Source organism: Anas acuta, chromosome 2 (assembly GCF_963932015.1).
Source record: "Anas acuta chromosome 2, bAnaAcu1.1, whole genome shotgun sequence".
Taxonomy (NCBI): Eukaryota; Metazoa; Chordata; class Aves; order Anseriformes; family Anatidae; genus Anas; species Anas acuta.
In genome coordinates, this window is record NC_088980.1 from 155,343,304 (window position 1) to 155,364,593 (window position 21,290).

The 21,290-nt window shown below is 38.6% G+C and overlaps 1 protein-coding gene across 3 annotated transcripts in view; it reads right to left on the minus strand.

The window, feature by feature from the left end:
• Nucleotides 1-21,290, minus strand: part of TSNARE1 (t-SNARE domain containing 1) — a 454,966-nt gene that overhangs the window by 126,519 nt on the left and 307,157 nt on the right. The gene's annotated exons all lie outside the window — the stretch shown is intronic.

A 21,290-nucleotide genomic window follows, 5' to 3' on the forward strand; every position in this document is an offset into this window, starting at 1 on the left:
ATTGCTTTCCTCCTGCTGTTAATAGATAGAAACTAATGAGATTCTGTTCATATATTTTTAATCAGAGAAACGCAAAACCTAGTCCACTTACAATGGTTGGGGAATAAAGGATTTATAAAATATGAAAACAAGACATCCTCTGCATAATCAGTGTAATTACCAGTATTTGGAACCTCAGTTATAAAAGCATATTTGTGCTATTTTCAATGTCTGAAAACTAGTGAAGCCTGAACAATGCTTTTTCTCCAAACTCACTCCCTTATTAGAATTGCCTACATGCTGATTCACATACTTCTTTCATGACCGAGCACAATTATCTCAATTACGGAGCAGGATGTGGGAGCAAATATTGTGTGCAGTTTCCTAATTTATTAAGGTCAAGTTCACGAGATTTGGTAGACAACGTTGTTGTGGAGCACTGACTCTACACACAGGCCAACAAAGAGGACCTTCCTCAGTGTGACCTAGCAAAATAAAACACCATGCTCTACATCTTCACAAATACAGCCTCTGTCTCTCCTCCTCGTGCTCCTTCAGTGCATACTCATCATCACATTTTATGTTCCCTTGAAGTGTCTGTAAGTGTCCGGTGAATTGCTCCACAGCTCAAGCATCTAGATGGTGTTACAGACAGACAAACACCCTCGAGGAATATGCTGTAGGCAAACAGCCCACAAGAATATCTCAGTCCCCAAGTCCATCCCCAAGTTGAAGGCTCCCAGCAAGTTTCTCAGCAGCAGGCTTGCAGCTATTCAGGGAGAGCTGCTTTGCCTTCCTCTGATGCTTTGAAGCAGCGTAACACTCAGGCTATAGGAGATTCAGGTACAAAACCATCATCAATGAATACTCAACTCCTTGCCAAAAGCACCTAGAGTAACCAACAGCTTTATTGATTAGACTCTTCCCTTGGAATACAGAGGAATGAGAAGTAATGACTGGACCCTAGATCACCTACAGACATCTAATAGATTTTGCTAGGTGTGAGGCTGTTGAGAATACTGGTGTGAGAAATATTTTATTTATTTATTTATTTATTTTCCAAAATAGGCATATTCATTACAGGAAGCCAAAAAAAAAAAAACAAAAACCAAAACCATAAATATTTTGGATTTGCTCCAGAGCAAATTGAGAATAATAAATTAAATCCTGGAAAGCTTCAGAGGGAAAACAAAGCAAAACAAAATGAAAAAAATATATATATATATTGCCAAGATCTAATTCAGAACTCTGTGTCCTGCACACACCTGTACATCACTTTATTTTATTTTCTATTTCTAAATTAATCTTCCTTGCTTAGGGTTTGACGTCTAGTGCTGTCTTCCTGCAAATTCAGGCACGCTCCTTCCCTTTTCATTTCAAAAGCCCCCTGCGGCTAATCAGGAAGTACAGGGCATCCTTGGCAGAAAGATTCATGGGACCATTTGAAGGCATTTCTCTTACTACAGTGTCTCTTTGTCCTGTACCTATTCACGACTGCAGTCCTTAGGAAAGTGGCTGCCTTGTCTGGCGTGCTGACCAAGGGGAAAGTGCTGTGCACACCTTTTGCAGCTCTGTAAATGACAGATAAATATTAATAGTAACGCCACTTAACAGATGTTTTCTATCTTTAACTACCTTGCTTCCACGCAGTAAATTGCAGGACCATAAAAATGATTGGAGTGAGGAGAAGTTTTAAAGAGGTATTATCGATTAATATTTCGGCATGAAGAGCTGAGTAATTCTTGGCAAAACATCTTACTGAATTTATTCACTTTAAATTGCATTCAGTGCTTGTAAAAGATGACCAGCTGACAGCACTGGAGACAAAACTTCTGGGACGAATATCTTTGCTAGAAAAATTGTGTCTACCTAATGTGACTTTAGCAACCCAAAATGAAGGGGAAGGCATGGAAGTTTACTGGTGCTAGACTGGCTGGGAAGCCATAATAAACCCAAGAATACCCTGTAATCACTAGCCCAAACTCACAGCTGACCATTGCAATAACACTTTATTGTGGTCGAGGGAAGAATGTGCTCCTTTTAATGAGAAGCCAATTAATGAAAGCAGCACAGAGCTAGCAGCGTGGGCAGGGGCAGTACAGACTCCAGCAAACACAACTTCTCCATAACCCACCACCTGTCTCACACAGAGGGACGATGCCCAGGGATGAAATGAGAGTTTGACCGTTGCCAAGGAGAGCCATTATGAGTGATTTTTTTGTTTGTTTTTGTTTTTTTTTCCCAACATGGAGCTCTGCTTTCAAACATGATTTTCTCCCCGTTTCCAAAAGATATGGAAACGAGTAAAAAAAACAAGCTCTAGCTAGCTCAGCATGGCTCAGAAAGGTGCACAAAGCACTCCAACCAGCAGTCTACATTCACAGGGGAGTGATGTCCTCACCATCTCCAGATTATACACAGGTATGCCTCTCATTATTATTATTAATTATTTATTATTATTATTATTATTATTATTATTATTATTATTATTATTATTATTATTATTATTATTATTATTATTATTATTATTATTATTATTATTATTATTATTCAGCAAGCTACACTGTCTGAAATGTTTCTTCAGTCCATGCCCTTCTACTTCTGCATGGACCACCAACCACCCTACCTCACAGAGCCACCACAGTGTGCACCTTCTTGGGAGAGGGATTTAATCCCTGAAGAAGCAGTCCTTATATCTGCAAACCTCATGCCAATAATATCTGAAATATACATTACTACATTTGTTGCTAAAAGAGGTACAGGTCACATCAAGCAAAACACACTTGGATTGTCTCTGGGTGAGAAAACATCATCCACAGGGACAAGCATCCTGGACCCTGCACAGAAGATGAAGCAGCAGTTGATGGAAGGCTTGCTCTTTTCCTTTGTAAGTCTTCTTTCAATGACCCCCCCATGGCAGGGGATTGGAATTAGATGATCCTTAAGGTCCTTTCCAACCTAATCCATTCTATGAGTCTATGATGATATGGCACAAAGCACAACGCGTTGCAAGTTCTGTGATAACTGGAAGGGAGCACACACTCCCTTAGCCCTTTCCTTACTAAACTGGAATTTGCCAATTTACCAGAAAAGAAAAAATAAAAAGTTTGGAATAACGTTAGGCTATTCTAAATATTTTGAGCCAAATTACCACTGCAAAATAGAGATTTTTGGAAATCTTCCAACAAAACCTGTTGCAAGTATTACATCCAGAGGCGTGAAATGAGGCAGAGGCCAGTGCCTGTCCCGCTCCATCCAAGTAACAGTTCGGCTGAACAGCCCCTGTGCAAACATTGTCAAATGTTGCACTCAGAAAATGAAAACACAATTTGGGCACATGAATGAGTGAGAATGGAAATTACAGGGCTGCCTTGCAAAATAAGTGGAAAACAATGGAGTGAAAAATGGAAGAGAAAGAGAGAGAGCAAGCGCGGAGCTAATGATAAGGCGAACTTTTCCAGATGTGAAAATCAATTTTATTCTGAAACTTCCCAGCCTTTTCATTTAGAAAGCAATAAAATTCTATTTGTCCCCTGTTCATTTTCTACATAAAATGCCACTAAGCTACTAGCTTTCGGCAACCACACAAAGCGTAATAGGTTAGGACTGCAGCCTTAAAATATGTTAGGGTTTTTTAATGAAACCAATTTATATCAGTTTGTGCCAGTGAAAGGGCTGAAGCAACTTAATTTAGTTTCATTTTCCACACATTTGTGGCCAAAGCTAGGATTCACTTATTTCTAATTCAGCACTGCTTCCACATGCCTGCCTAAGCCATTTCTAACTGATTTAGCTGCTGACCTCTATTAAATAGCCAGGTGTTTGGCTCTATTAAATGGATAATCTCTTGGTACCTACACATCACCACTACACCCACCTCCTTATTGGTACAGTTTTTATTTGCATGTGTGCTCCATCAGAAAGCTGAGGCCTTTTTGCAAATGAGGGGGGAAAAATTCCCCCTCATCACAGCAGCCTCAATAATAGTAAATTTCTTTACTATGAGGGTGGTCAACCACTGGAACAGGCTTCCTGGGGAGGTGGCTGATGTCCCATGTATGTCAGCGTTCAAGAGAAATTTGGACAATTCCTATAATAACATGCTTTAATTTTTTGGTCAGCCCTGAAGTAGTCAGGCAGTTGGACTTGATGATTTTTGTAGGTCCGTTCCAACTGAACTATTCTATTCTATTCTATTCTATTCTATTCTATTCTATTCTATTCTATTCTATTCTATTCTATTCTGTCCTGTCCTGTCCTGTCCTGTCCTGTCCTGTCCTGTCCTGTCCTGTCCTGTCCTGTCCTAAATTAGTGCCATAAAGCTAGGTATTCTTGTAGGCAAAAGCTATCTGTCTCTGTCAGTGCGGCCTCCTCATCCTATGATCCCAACAACATCATCAGAGATTTAAATATATACATTAAAAAAAAATAAAAAAGAAAAAAAAAAGAAAAAAGAAATAAGAAGAAAGTAAGACTTTCATGTCCCAATATTGAAATAACTATATATATATATATTTATTTTTTCCCCTATCTGGATGCTGTTTCTTCACTTTACAGGAGCTTTCTCCTAATTTCCCAATTTAGATCAGTATGATGTCAGTCACCACACACTGTGAGGAGAGCACATATCTTTTATTAGAGTGATGGAAATAGCTGAGGGAAAGAAGCAGAAAGCTTTCAGGCACATAAGCCCTTCTTCCTGGCCACTCCAAGGGCATGTGATCCTGAAAGAGTCTCTATTTGTTGTTTTTGTTTGTAAAATATATGGTCAGCCTAATAAAAGACACAGTCTTCACTACAAAGTCTCTTGGGCTTTTATCTCAGCACCACGACCATGACACATCTATTGCAGAATCAGGTGTGCATCGTTGGTCCATTTGTTTCACAGTCTCTATTGCATTAATGGTGGCTCATTTCAAAGCTTACTGTAAAATTTAGTAACTCAGACAGCACCAGCACTACCAAAGCTAGTTTTCACAAGCCTTCTGTTGTGTGGGTTATTTCACATCTAACAGGATGAATTCATCCTGTAGCTATTCCCTTTGGTGGAGGTGTTAATAGTATTTCCCCTTTACCAAGGTACAGGTTTTGCAAAACTTTGTAGGAATGTAAAACTGAAGATTTTCCATTTTGGCAGTTTCTAGAGACACAAGACAAACGGTTGCAAAGTTATACAGGGCAGGTAAGACACACAGATGGGCAGACCCACAAACATACAAGCAACACCCGTGGACAAGGTGAAAAAAAACACAATGGAAGTATAAAATAATAATAATTAAAAAATAATAAAAAAAGGTCTCAGTGACTTTTAAAAATTCAAGTCCAAACGGCAAACTGCTTGGAAACGGTAATGGAAGAAAGGTCTTTCCACCAGTCCGCACCCACCTAAATCTCTGCCTCCTCCATGGGGATCTCTCTTCAATGGCTTCTCTGGAAGGAAATTCATTTCAAATTCAGTGGAAAAAAAGCAAAAAAACTTCTGTTCAATTTTCACAGGGAAATCATGAAAGGCTGAACTTTCTATTATCTGCTTGAGGATGTTTACCTTGCCGGTGTTCCTTAGAGAATTAGCTTAGGACAACATGAATAACTGTTAAACAAATATAACATCTTGCCTGTACTGTCCCATAAATTATTTTATTTTTATTTTTATTTTTATTTTTATTTTTATTTTTATTTTTATTTTTGAAAAAAAAAAAAACAACTTGATTTTCCTGACACCTGCAAACATCAGACATGTGAGTGAACAATGTTATCTTCGCAGATTTATTTAATTTGTCAGCTCAAGCTAATATTCTGTAGTCCTGGGTCTATCTAAGAATTAACTTCATGTTAAAACAGAGGGTTCTTTTATACAGTATTTTTTCTTTAGATTGAGACAAAAAGTGTGATGATTGTTCTCTTTTCCCTCCTCTGAAATGGAAATGCTCAAATGGATGACTTATTTGTTTCCGCTACACAGGCTGAACTGTGGTCATGTCAAAATGTTAACAGACTTATTTGGTACGTGATGGATTCGAGTGCTTGTTCAGTGTGTTTGGGAAGGCATTGCAGAGCATATGTGCCTCTGGTTACACTGATTTTTTGTGCAGCAAGTTCCTTTCAGAGATTCTCTTTCAATCTCTCTGTCTCTATCTCTCTCTAATTGCTGTTGCAATCAGAAAAGTGACCATGAATTGTTTTACTTTCCACATTTCTTCATCTAAGCCAAATTTTATCAGTGTGATTTTTTTTCTTAAAGCCAGTGTTATTAACATCATCAGAGATTTGATTAACAAGATCAAATGCTAACAAGATTCTTTCTCCTCATATCCTCATCAGCCACAGAGATTATATATTTAAAAAAAAAAAGAAGAAAGAAAAAAGTTTAATGACAGTGCTGTTGTTGATACACTAGGCAGAGTACTGTAAAATCCACTGTAGTGTAGCATAGCTCCTTCACAGCCTGCAGAGCCAAAAGGAGTGAGGAAAAAAAAAGCAGCAATAAACCAACCTAATGCATTTCAGTAAAATCAATCTGAGTCAACATCTCAAAGGACGAGACCATCAAGTGGTGAACGTTGATGTAGTGCCATAGGCTGAGCCTCTGCCAGTTTTGGCAGCTGAGAACCTAGTCCGAGGGGAGGAAGCTACAGATATGGGATTAAATATTGCTTTATCTTGTAGGCTCTAGTGACACTTCATTAAGTCTGAAGGGACAGCAGCGAGGATGTCAAACCTGACATGCTTCTTCATTTGCTTAAATCTACTTGAAAAGCTGAAAACCTTAGACTTACTTTTCTTTGAAGAATAAAACTTTCAAAACGCTGCCAGTGCCTCTAGCTTTGCTAGTAAAATACAGACCTCAGCTCCAGGAACACTGGTTTCTGTTCCTGCTCATTTGATCTTGCTTGTTAGCCTTTCTCCTCACAGTACAGCAACTCACTTCAATTAAAGCTTCATTAAACAACTTTGCCGTAATCACCATATGTTACTTATATATTTTTAAAGCACAACTGTTATCAACTGATCAAAATACAAGTGGGCATTTTATATGCCTATATTATATACTGTACATAAACTAATTATAGTGTATTTAAATTTTCACTTCTCTCAGCGCAGACCAGAAGGGATTGCTGAAGTCATTTCTACATCCTGTTCACAGCTTTATCCATCTGTGGATCCTCAGCTTTGCAGTATCTGTGTTGCAACTGCTGGAGCTTCAGGTTTCAAAAAGGGCTCAGGTAACCAGCAGTAGCAAGGAGGAGAGGATGACAAGATCAAGAAGAAATTAAAAAAAAAAAAAAGATTTAAAAAAAAAACAACTTTCTAAGTGAAAGAAAAGAGCACATTTGATCTTCAATATTATCAGGAGACATAAGACTGATGGAAAACAGCACTAACCCTTGTTGACCTGCATGTCTTTCAGAAAGTTATCTATATAGGTTCATTATGTAGCATCATTACTTTTCAAACCCACCGTGTGCTAGTGATAATGGCACCCAGTATTCACAACCCTGATACCTTCCAGGTCTTCAGTTCTCCCTCTTATTTTGCTGTCTCCAATATTATGCAATCCAGAGGACAAGGCAGGCAAAGGCACTTGCCGCGGGGATGGGTCTGTGGGACGGGCAGTGCTTTCAGCAGGAAGGAGCTCCAGCAGTTGCTACAACCATGCCACAGCTCCACAGTCTGTCCTCACCAGCAAGCACAAGCTGGATATTGTGGCACCAGTCCAACAGCCCTTCTGATGGCCATGCAAAATCATTTTCACAGCAGCGCAGTCCAAATGAAGAGGAGTTGGTGGAAATGACTGGGATTTTCTTGGCATACCCCTACCTACAGCCTGTGGTTATGTGCAGATGGACCAGCTGATAGGGTTATACATTTCGCATGATGCAAAAGATAGTAATGATATGCAGCAGAGATGTTTTCAATCCACTGTGTTTATACCTGAATTTATTTTTCATTTTTTTCTGGAGCCTGACTGAGTTTGAATCAATAATATGAGTGGTGATTTACGGAACAGGGTTATTCTCTCAGATTCAGATCTCCCCAAAGTGTAATAGTCCCATGGACCTATGACCCTGGCTCAGGCCCTTGTGCATACAAATACAATTCCAAACCTCAAAGGCACTAAGAGCTGGATTGGGTACTCAATTAGACCACAAAATAAAACGTGTCTCCATTTTCCCTAAAAAAAAAAATAAAAATAGCATAAATGTAACCTTGTTATGGAAATACAATAGTATCCACCATTTAGATGCTGACATGACATTATAAATGCACAGTCTGGGTTCAGAAATGGTTAATACCAAAGAAATCTCCTTTTTCTTTACTGATGAAGGTCATCTGATACAGTTCTGGATGTGTCCTGCTGGTCTTCTGAAGATTTAGTAAATGACATATATGAATTATTCCACTGCTAAGTAGATAAGAATTGTTTTTTTTTTTATAACCTGATAACGTGCTCTTGCTCCTGATGAAAATTGGGTGCCCTATCTGGATTACTTGCTTGTATAGGAAAGAAACATTTTAATAAAAGAGGAAAAATTTCCAAAGATTTCTGGGATAGCCAAAGAGAATACGTATGTGTGAAGAGACAGAAAAAGAAAAAGAAAAAGAAAAAGAAAAAGAAAAAGAAAAAGAAAAAGAAAAAGAAAAAGAAAAAGAAAAAGAAAAAGAAAGGAGAAAATAACAAGTATTTTAAACCTGAGAAAACTAGTATGTGCTTTATTAGCTATAATTGCATTTAGACATATTATTAGTACTTATTGTTTGTGTTGCAAAGAAAACGCTAATCTAGATAAATTAACACTTTGTGTATCCTCCAAAAATGTATCCATGGATGAACAAGGTACTTACTGAGGCAAAAAAGCTAATCAAAACTGTTCTCTAGATTATCTTTAACAAGTCAAATGGCATCATTTTTCTTTTTCATGGTGCTTCACACTTGTAGCACTGCAGAGGACCCTGCAAAGCTTCACTTGTGCAGGAGCCGTACGTAGGATCACAGGATAATTCAGGATGGAAGAGATCTCAAGAGATTTCCTCTCCAATCTCCTCCTGAAAGTAAGGTCTGCCGCCTTGTCCAGGTGGAACAAACCCCATGATGCAGGGCTTTGCATTTGTCCTTGTTGAATTTTGGCAGATTCTGGCCAGCAGGTTCCTCCAGCCTCTCCAGGTACTTCTGGATGGCAGCCCTGTCCTCGAGCCTACCAACTGACCCTCCTCCAACGTGGTGTCATTGGGAATGCAATCTGTCACTTCTTTAGCATCACTGACAAAGATGTTAAGCAAGACAGGTCCCAAAATATCACTGCAGCACTCTGCTTACTACAGGTCTCCAGGTAGAGTACGACCCGCTGACCACTATCTTCAGAGTCCAACCATCCAGTTCTTGCATACAAGTTGTCTGCCTACCCAGACTGCAATGAAAAATATTGTGGGTACAATATCTAAAGCTTTGCTACCATTGAGGAAAATGACATTTCCTCTCCCTTCACCTTTATATCTAGTTATTTTATCATAGCAAGCAATCAGGTTGGTCAGGCATGATTCACCCTTGGTAAATCCATGCTAATGGTTCCCAGTGCATGTGCAAAGTGCCCAGAGCTGAAGTGGAATAGAAGTATTTACCAGCCCTTCTCCTCTTGAAATGAAACAAGACGGTTTTACAAGGAGAACAGCAGCAAATGTTTCTTTATGGCAGCACTAATATATCCAGAATATGAGAAATGCAGATCTTTGCCTCTGCCTAGACAGTTGCCCAAACTATGCTGAATAAGGCACACGCGTTTTTTGTTTCCCCCATATCACAACATCTAAATGCAAGCAGGTTGTTGTCAGTTATTAATATGTTTCCTGTTTAGAAACAAATGACAGTTTAATATAGGATAGGAAGCAACATTCTTTGTTTGCACAGGAGAAAGATCAGATGCCTGCTGCATTCGGTTGTTTAATCCACATTTATAGTCAGCGTGATAGGAAAAAAAAAAAAACAAAACAAAAAAACAACTTCACAACCAAGCCACAGCTCTGAGTTCACAGTTCAAAAGGGGTCACAGAAAGACAACAAAGACAATAATCAATGTAAAATCAAGCCTGCACTTGAGGACCGGTTTTCAACAGAAGGCTATGAGAAGTCAGACAGAAAACACAATTAAAAGGACAGTTCCACAAAATCAATGCAGAGCGACTCAGGAACAGCTCTTAAAACCACATTAAACTGCCTTCTTTTTCTCCTATTGGGAAGCTACAATACCAGGTAAAGCCAAGACTTTAAAAGGTATTTGGGTGCTAAGTGAAGAAAAGTAAGCATTGAGAAATGTATGATGGGTAGAGGGAACATAACCCCAAATCTCAGATACAGAGTACATGAAAAAGTAAGAAGCTATACCATTGAGAACAGTGACACCAGAGCTCCAGGACAAGACAGCCATTGTTTTCTTAGCCAGCTAGTGGATGAAAAGGGGTGAGGAACAGCATACATCTGGGTAGTTAGCCCCTCAGGTAAGGGGGATAGGAAAAGGAACAAGGTTTGAATTTGGGGCAAAATTCAGGTGTTCCACCTGGCCTTGAGCTGGTAATCCAGAAGGGTGCAAGTCTCCTCTTGGTTCTTTATCTCATCTGATATACTCTCTGGATATATTGAAACCACTGAAATGGCTCAAGCAGTGCTAAAACTTTTGGTTAGAAACTAAATTGTTCTTCAGCACTGTGTCCTGGACTGCCCTAATAGTAATGAGACACATTGATTAGCATTAGATGCCACTATGTCCCTTGAAATCCCCAGTTTTCCAAGTAAACAAGAAAATAAAAGAAATACAGGAAAGAAATACAAGGCTGATCATCCAGGGGAAGCCCAGGACAAGGATCCAGTGGCCACATCATTACCAGTACCCAAGCACTATACTGCAACCGTTCAGAGAATTAAATTGTTAGAATAATGCCAGCACAGCTTTGGATCAGTCAAATGAGCAATTTCCCAGACTGGGGGGAAAATAAATAAATAAATAAATAAATAAAAATACATAAAAATAAATAAATAATAATCAATAAATAATAATCAATAAATATTAATCAATAAATAATAATAATAATAATTTAAAAAAAAAGCCACGAGAGAGACAGGTTGGAGAGAGAGAGAAAAATGCAGTTTTAGCTGAATAAGGCATTTCCTAATGGTGCTACAGGACCTGGAAGCATTACAGCTAATTGAGCTTACTGTTCATAGAGCAGACACACAAAGGTCAAGTTGTCTTAACAGCTTGTATGCTGTCAAGCTGTATTTGTTCTTGAATACATACATCAGTCCTTTCCACCCCAAGAAGTAATGACTGAAGTGTATCAAGCTCCAAGAACCTTACTTAATAGCTGATTCCTTTTTATGCTCTAGTAAAATAGATAAATAAAGGCAGGCAGCAAATACCAAGTACACCTCATCTACCACTGTGTTGGCACAAAGAGAATTAGATATGCTATTTTGTGTTACTTTTCTGAAAAAAAAAAAAAAAAGGAAGAAAAAAAAGTTTTGTTTTGTTGTGAATCCCTACAGTTTAGGGATATGAAGGGACAATTAAGTAATCTTAATTAATCTAGCCTGTCTGCCTTTGCTTCACACATTTCCTCTGCATCAGGTATAAATCACTTCCTTAGAGAAATCATTGAGTAAGGCATCTATCGAGGACTGGAATACATCAGAAGAACACTGATGAAAAAACACTGTTCCTTTGGTAACATCCACCAGCTGTTCATTACACTTACTGTTAGAAATAATGAAGTATGCGTCTTTCCTCCACCTGGAAAGTGTCTGGCTCCAGCTTCCAGAAATTGATTCTTGCTATGTTTTCCTCTCTGAGAACCCTGAACTCAGTATTTTTGTATTTTATTTTATTTTTTTACAAGGACCGTACAAGTACAGTGTAATAAAGTTTCCTCTCAGTCTTCATTCTTATAATTTATACACACTTCTAGTTCCTTCAGATATTGTATTGTTTCCAACTTTGATTTTTTTTTTCTTCAAAATCCCTATTAAAATGTAACAAAAGGAGATGTCTATTCTTGACCATTATAATACAGAATTAAAACCTCCTCCCACATCCTATGGGACAAGATTCGCTTGTCCTAGATGTCTATTGGGTGGGAGAACTTCAGAACTGGTTACCCTAGGCTCCTTTTTTTCAGTGGGGGCAAGAAGGACAGGCAAGGATAAGATTGTTGTGGACCATCTCAGCCAGGGATAAATGTGGAAAATAGATGGGACAAACTGTGCTCTAAAAGTGCCTGTTTCTGTGCACTGATTGTAATGAAAGCATTGACTGTTAAGTGTGAATGCAGGCTTTTACAGTGAAGACATCTTAAATTAAGTGAGATAAATCACATCTGCTTGACTGCTCTTCAGGGAATATATCCAAATATATCCTATATGCAAAGATACGGGACTTGTGTTACAGCAACATAATAACAGCAAAACAATGGCAAGAAAATACCACAGTCATAAGGCTCAATAACAAAGTCAGGCACTCGGGGGAAAATTTCTTCTTCATTTTTACTCTAGTGCATAAGTGGAGAGACTTGTCCCCTGAACTAGCTCACTAAAAAAAGATGTTATATCTTGAGAGGTAATTAATCCTCATAAATGTAATATTCAGAATCTGGACAGACCAGAGGCAATGAACAGCATTAATTCCACTAGTGTTTTAGCCATGACTTCTTGGGTACTCCCTTCTGAACCCCTAAGCCACGCTGATCCTGGCTCTCAGTCTTGGCACCTGTGATTGCTAAATTGATTATCTTCACTCACGGGGCTGGAAAGGCATTATTTAGCTTTCTTCAAACTTCAACTCCCTCAAATTGTATGTGAGGCTGCCCCTTCCCTGAGCTATTTCTGTTTCAGCCTGACAGGAACAGTAACTAAAGTGCAGGTCTATTGATTAAATATCCTTATTTTTTCCCCTGTAACAGCCTAAGGCATTTAATCAATATGGCAATGCCCCATATCATGGACCAAAGGCACAATATCCAGTGATCATAAACTGACTCGAAGAAGTGGTGTAAAGTGATTTTATAACCTGACACCTGCTGAAACGTCCATTCACGGTGGAATAGATACATACATTTCCTTCTGCAAGCCAGTTACATAAAAAGAACTAAACATCGCAGGGAGCAGCTGTATAGTTTCAGTTTGACAGAAAAGACCCCTATGACATTATGATTTCACATACATCAAAAGGACACAGATTTTGCTGCAGAACATCTAGGCAGCGTGCCATATATTTTCTAAAGGTGATGCACAAATGCATCCCAAGAGGAGAAGAACATGGCAGTCTATCTAACACACTTATATGGCTCCTGCTCCAGTAACAGCTGAACTGCTCACAAACTTGCCACAAACTTGCTGTTTTTCTAAATGTAATTCTCCTTACAACTTTATTTATTTATTTATTTATTTATTTATTTATTTATTTATTTATAGATGATAGAGTGTGTTTGTCATTAGGACAAGTAGGTCTGATCTGATCTGTGTTGAAACATTTTTTTTTTTAGTTAAATAATGCTACTTAGGGTCATTATTTTCGGGGCTATTTAGATACTCGTGAATGCCTTACCGCAGGCACAACTGTTTTAAAAACAAACAAACAAAACAAATCATAGCACTAATTAATTCACTTGGGAAAGCACGAGGTATCCACTGTACATGTTATTTTCCTGTCAGTTACATTTCTTCAAGGAAACCATGTACAACCATGCATTCCTCCATACATTCATTTACCTATGTTCAAACAAGTATAAAAATACACCTACAGCTTTACTGACAAATCTTTCCCACTGAAGGTCTGCCTCATGTCACTGAGGTCGAAGAGTCTGTAGCACAGCAATTATTTGAATGAAATCCCCCAAACTTACCATGAAGTTATTTATCTGCTTTCCCTTGTTTGCCTGTCCCAAATAATTTTTTTTTTTATTATTATTTATTTTTATTTTTTTTCTGCAAAGCAAACAGTGGAAATAAACTAACGGTAACTGTAGTAAGGGATGGTATGTACAAACATGTTTTAGTTCTATTTATTTATTTAATTATTTATTTTACCCAGGACACGGTAAAAAAATAAAAAATAAAAATAAAAAAGGTCATTGTAGTACCAGTGTTTAAGGTCATGGTTCATATGGGAAGAACCTTAAGTGGTCAGCGAATATAGTCTTTTGTCAATATCTTAATTATTTGGTAGGATTTTGGCGACAAAGCCTGCTAATTAGAAAAACTCAATAGTTATCAGCAGAACTCAATATTCATCAGCTCAATGCTCCAGCTATCTAAAGGTCAAATCACTTTCTATGGAAATCTTAGGACAGAAATCAGGGTTATTCACTTGATGTGAGACCTATGAAAGACTGGAATTCAAAAGGTACTCTGGTAGTCACTAGTAAAATCTACATTTTACTGAAAATTATCATCTATTTTACCAACAAAGCTATGAAAAATAAATTCAATAATTCTCAGTCTTGACCATAATCATGACACTGTACTGAAAGAGGAAAATTTAAAAAAAAAACTGCACCTAGTCTTACTTGGCCATGGGGAAAGCTGAATGTTTACAACACTCTTCCACTTCCCTCCATTTGCTAGTTTAGACCTTTAGGACAAGAATCTCCAAGATTAAGTCTAATCTGGTCATAGCATAGACTCTCTATTGAGGGGAAATCTGGCCAGTAAAGGAGAAGAAAAATTCTCATCACTAAGATGTTTACATGGAAGAGCAAGATTTATTGCCAGCTTGCATGTCTCTTGTGGTATCTTCTGAAAGCCATCTTGGGAAATCCAAGGTAGTGGCTCCTAGCATATCCTAACAGATCAGCACTGACAGAGATATCACAGGTTTTGTAGGCAGAACAGCTACATCAGACATATAACAATGTAAGGAGTCAGACACTTCAGCAAAGTCTAGTAGCTTTGGTACGACGCCCATGAGTGTGGGCATATTTACTTCTGTTACGGAGTGCAACTAGGGTTATGGAGGGTATAAATGCAGGGTATAAAGGTACATTGTGTGAAGTGAACTCACTAGACCTTAGAAATTCAAAAGACGGGTGATTAATCAAATTAATTGTCCTCAGGAATGCAAGTCATCGCACCATGAAGTTGATCTTAAAAATGGGGAGGGTGACTCAACCGCTACAGGCACTAATTTTTCTCAAGTGATTATGAAGCAAACCTTGACAATCAGGTGAGCATTGGTTTGGAGGGAGATAAATCTAGCCAACCTAGACATTCTCATCTCTCTTTACAGTCAAGAAGAGGAAATAGGTTTTCTAAGACAGCCAGTCGCCTGATAAATTTTAGTTGTCTCCTGTGGGATGAGATGAACTTCTGGAGCTTAGTAATATTAAGATTGGTATTTCTTTGAGAGAAAGTACAAGAAGAAACATTAGAGAAAGGATTATAGAAATAACAGGTCACCATGAAAATGACCAAAGTAATAAAGAATAGTGAATCACAGAATCACAGAATGGCTGAGGTTGGAAGGGCCCTCTGAAGATCCTCTAGTCTCCAGAGTCCCCCTGTGCAAACCTCTTGAGGTTCAACAAGGCCAAGTGCAAGGCCCTGCAGCTGGGCTGGGGCAATCCCAAGCTCACATACATGCTGGGCAGAGAATGGATTGAGAGCAGCTCTGAGGAGAATGACCTGGGAGTATTTTAAGAGGAAAACTTGAACATGAGCCAGAAATGTGCGCTTGCAGCCCAGAAAGCCAAGCCTATCCTGGGTAGCATCAAAAGCAGCATGGCCAGCAGGGGAAGGAGGTGATTCTCCCCCTCCACTCTGCTCTCATGAGACTCCACCTGGAGCACTGCTTTCAGCTCTGGGGCCCCCAGCACAAGAAGGAGATGGAAGTATTAGAACAAGTCCAGAGGATGGCCACAAACATGACCAGGGGGCTGGAGCACCACTCCTATGAAGACAGGCTGAGAGAGCTGGGGTTGTTCAGCCTGGAGAAGAGAAGGCTACAGGGAGAGCTTACAGCAACCTTCCAGAACCGAAAGGAGGATATCTAAAAGCTGGGGAGGGACTCTTTGTCAGGGGGATGTAGTGATAGGACAAGGGGAAATGGCTTTAAACTAAAAGAGGGTAGATTTAGATTAGATATAAGGAAGAATTTTTTTGCTCTGAGGGTGTGAGGCACTGGCACAGGCTGCCCAGAGAAGCTGTGTATGCCCCATCCCTGGAGGTGTTCAAGGCCAGGCTGGAAGAAGTTTTGAGCAACATGGTCTTGCGGGAGGTGTCCCTGCTCATGGTGGAGGAGTTGGAATTAGATGATCTTGAAGATCCCTTCCAACCAAAACCATTCTGTGATTCTGTGATATGAACATTGCTCTGTAGAATAACAGAGATGACATAGTGAGGATATGAGCTGGTGCTGATTGTCCTGTCCTACACAAGCCATCCTATCCAGACTACTTGACGCACACACCTCAGTGATGATTTTGCTGTGATTATATGTATTATAGCATGCAGGTGCTCAAGTGTGAGCAAAATCTATGAGACAGTGAGTATGAGTGAGAGCTAGTCACTGAGATACATTTTGTTTAAAATAAATATCACTTCCATGTTTTGTTGCACTGATTTCCAACAAGTTGTGCTGTGAACATATCTATTTCTATCCCCTGACTACAAAGCAAGAGTAGGCAACCATTTCAGATGTAGACTAGCTGAGTATTTCTGGCTTTTGTCAGGTTAATCCCATCCTTCCTCTACAAAAATAAATAAATAAATAAATAAAATAAAATAAAAAAGAGGTAAAAAGGTGAATTCCACATTTAAATGCCAATTTCCTAACCCTGTAGTGGGACAAATAGTTATTTCCTCTTCTTCTATTCTCAGAATTAATTACACCAGTATGTTGATGTGCTCCAGCACTTTGTTACACAGCCTACAATGGTGCTTGAGGTGAAAGAGTAAACCTGTCACTTACAGCTCTTCATGAGCTTAGAAAATGCCACCCAGTCTGGATGAAGAGGGGCTATCGATGTGCAAGTATGGGATGAATGAGAAACAAAATTTTACAAAGAGACCGTGAGTTCCTTGAGATTATTTCAATTTATGCAGTTATAAGAAGTGTTTAAGGAAATATATCTATACCTATATGTGTAATTGTCAGGCTGGAGTGATATAAAGTTGAAAAACAGCCTACAATGCATTTACATTTTATTTGCAATGATCTCTTTATCCTTTAAACATTTTTCAGTAGCTCAGAACTCCCTTTCTGCTCCATCCTTACATTTATTCTGTGAGAAGATACAGGTTTAAATTTTTGTCCAAGGTCATTTTCCTATTTTGCATTAATATTAATGTACAACAGAAATATAGGAAGGAAACTACTGTATGTGAGCTGAAGGGACGAAGATACATAGATTTAAATGGACTTTACAGAAAACCAGCACTTTCCTTTTAAAAGGAAAAAAAAAATCAACAATTGAATTTACGGTTCTCAGAAACACAGCAGGGATGGTACATAATGCCATGAAAGTACAAATTTATAAAAATCTGATCAGCTGAATGACATTTGCAAGAATGCTGCCTTCAAGGGAGTTCTGAGTTGTTAAGGTCCATTGTAGCATTTAATGAAATACAGCTCCTGATAATTTAATCTGATGCGCCTGAAAATTAAAAGTGTAAGCACTTTGAGGGGGGGAGGGAGGGAGCTGATGCCAGTCACAGAGGGTGGAGTTCTGCTTTCAGTGCATTGAAGATACAAGTGTACACTGGAGTAAGTACTGATTACTGCATTTACTCCAGCAGTACTGTAGAAGAAATTTGAGCCACATTTGTCACAGAGAAGCAGTAACTTACATGTATATCTCCTTTTCTTTCTGAAGTCCTCTTCCTTTCCAAAAACTTACTAAGGCAAGGCAAGGCAAGGCAAGGAATCCAACTTGGATGGAAATCCAACTACTGAAACCACAGTTTGGCTTATTAAGTAGTACAGATATCCAGGATACGTTGCTTATTTGCTGTGTTTTGCTACTTTGTTTTGGTCGTTTGACCCTTCTTTTTGGATACACAACACCAAACACCTCTTCTAATAAAGACAAGGAAATACTTTTGAAGTTTGCCTTTTCTGGACCATTCTTTCTTGGGAGGTGAGGAGGTGAGCTCAGATGAAAATAGCCAAGCACAAGCAGATGTAATTATGGAATTTATGTGGAAAAAAAAAAAAAAAAAAAAAAGCTTCAAGATAAAAGAAAAAGGAACAATTGTTTTAATCCTATTATGAGCTTCATTAATGTAATTAAAGAACCTTATATTTCAATTAGGCTCTGTTTCAAGCTGCTTTACTCTAAGGCACTTCTCCCTCCAGTACCACCCTTTAACATACCAGATATGACACACAGTTTGCAGTGGTAGTACAGACTTTCTGTCCCACTTACTCTAGCAGGAATTAGGTTCTTTAATAACTTCCATAATTTAGGCCTAAAGGATTTAGAAATGCCAAACAGGGATACAAGTAGGACATGTCACAAGGTCAGATTTCTTTACTTAGTGTGGGACAGCAAACAACAGTGTTCTTCCATTTGAAGGTCACAAAGCAAGCAGAGGAAAGATCTTCAATGAATGACAAACTGAGGTTGCATTTGGTCAGCTAAAAAGCATCGTGGATTTTGTGTATTTTCCTGCTTGTGAAGAGAAGGGTTGTGTCTCCCCCTCTCCAGAACATAGATTATTTTGTAGCATTATTTTCAAAATTCACTGCCAAGTTTTTGACTATGAGGAAATGAGGTAGAAGGATAGAGCGTGGAGGGGTCTCATGCCAACAGATACTAAAGACAAAATAAGTAGAAGAAAAGTAATGGAAAATGGAGGTTCTCCCCTGAAAACCTTTTACATCCCGTACTCAGTCCAGCCCTGTAACCTTGGGTGTAGACTCCAGTTTTCCTTCTCCACATTCACTACACCTCAGCAGCTGATTCATCTTGGGCAACTGTACAAGGAGAGGAAATAACTCACCCTGGTTTAATCCTCTGTTCACTAAGACCTAGAAAACACCCCACCTGCACAGTAACCACCTCTTTCATTTATAATTCCATTTGGCACTCTGAATATTGTTTGGTAAAGGATGCCATACATTTTTCATGACTGTTGGAAGGCCTGGAAGCTCTTCAAATGCATCATTCTCTCAAATTTAAATGGGATTTCAAAAGCAAAACACTGACTTTCACAGTACCACCTCTGAACTCTACCTGAATATGGAGTAAACAACTGAAGAACTTCACTGAGTGAAAAACAGGAAATGTTGTTGATTGAGAATGTGAGAAAAATGCTTAAGTGATGAAATATCAAGGAACTTCCTTCTTCCTAAGTGCTTCAAGGAGACACAATTTTGCCAGTGATTCATCGTGCTCATTCCTCGGTTAGAGGCAGATTTGAGTGTAAAAGCACAAGGGGAAGGCAGCTTTTCACCCTGAAAAGCAATTTTCTGTTTGGTTGCAGGAAAAAAAAAAAAAAAAAAAAAAAGGAAGAAAGAAAGAAAAGAGTGAGAAGAGTGAGAAATAAAACTATGTACAAGTTCAACCCAAGAGACCTTGCAGGCCTGGGAATAAAAAATTTTAAATGAACCATTGATGCGCTCTGATGGAGAATGCCATGAAGGAGAAATAATAATACAAACAAAAAAGAGTGAGATTGAATGGAAGGTTAGCTTGATGTCAAGAGCAGCATCTGCTGCTGTGCACACAGGACATGAATTACAAGGGTTACTGCATACTCAGTGCTTCTGGGTACCGGATGCTCACCAGCTGAGGTCACAAAGACATCTTCCCCACAGGGCAAGCTCTAGTCAAGGATGTGTACCATATGAACTTCACTTGATTTTCATGCATTTGTCCAGAAAAGAGCATTATAAAAAAAAGAATTGAATATATTTGCTCATTTTAGGCAATCTGAAAGTGTTGACAGCTAAGCAGAGGAAGAGTCTGCTCAAATAAAGGAAGAGCTACTAATGCCAGGCGTCCCTCCTCCCCTCTTCTGGAGATGGCAAGGATGGCTAAACCTTTTAGGAAACAGCTTTTGATTTACAGAAACAACAGGGTAATGAATACAACATAATTCAATATGTTGAATTATGGATTCAATAATGTGGAGTAATGATTTAGGACCTGTGGAAGGTTATCCACCATACTGCTTTAATCTGCCCACATCCATGCATCGACAACCAAATACTGTCTCCACAATGGCACTGTTCCAGCCAGAACTCCAAATTTCCTGCATGCCACAGGACAATGTCCCATGCCACTATGCTGTTCTCTCTGCATCTTCTGCCTTTATATAAAACTAGTGTGATGGACTCGTTTCTTCCTTATGTCTTCTTGATCATCGAAAGGGCACAAGTTGACTTGCTTTGAATGTAAATAAGTGAGTTTGGAGGAGAGCACCCACAGTTATAGAAAAGTTTGGTAAACAAGATCCATCAGCAGATGAAAAGCTTTGGAAAGAAAATGGGAGAAAATAGGGCCATAGGAGACAGGTTAATTGCCTGTAAATAAATAAATAAATAAATAAATGAATAAATAAATGAGGCTTTTTTATTATTTAGTGAAGACAAACATGGACTAAGTTCATGGTAGGGAATATTTAATGCTTCACAAAACAAAAACAGAAACAAAAAACAAAAAACATTTTCAGTAAGCCTGTCAAGTAACTGATCAGACTGCCAGAAAGGAATGAAGAATAATTTTCACAGGGTGTATATAAAATTCTCATCTTTTTCTCTGAAACACAGAGAGAACAAAATCAAACTAGCAAAAATGGAAAGGGAATGATACCAGCTAATACATTTGGACCTTGCTGAACCTTTCCCTGCTACGGGTGACTTAGGGTCCTCCAAGATGTTGATGGGATGGGTGATGAGACAGGTGACGGGATTTGCAACACAGTCCTCCACTACTGAAAGCATAAATAAATAAATAAATAAATAAATCTATATGAATTATTATAGAATGTGAGTAACACCTTTGGCTTTTTCAGATCTCTTGGGCATAAGGTGGCCCAACACCACTTCTGTGGTTTAGTCTTAAGTAATGAGGATGTCTTAAGAAAACTATTTTCTGGATGCCTTATGAACACATCTGGACAATAAATCAGACTGAAGGGCTGGTTAAGGCTCTTTTCTTTTCTTGGGATTGAAATGATATCTTTTCAATGATTAAATCAATTATTAAAAGGATACTGAGAAAAATGCAACTGAAGAAAACTTCTATTTTGGTTAAAAGCTGTCTCTTACCTGCCAGTCATGTCCAGCATGGACAATCCATACCAACAGAGAAGTGGTACAAACATC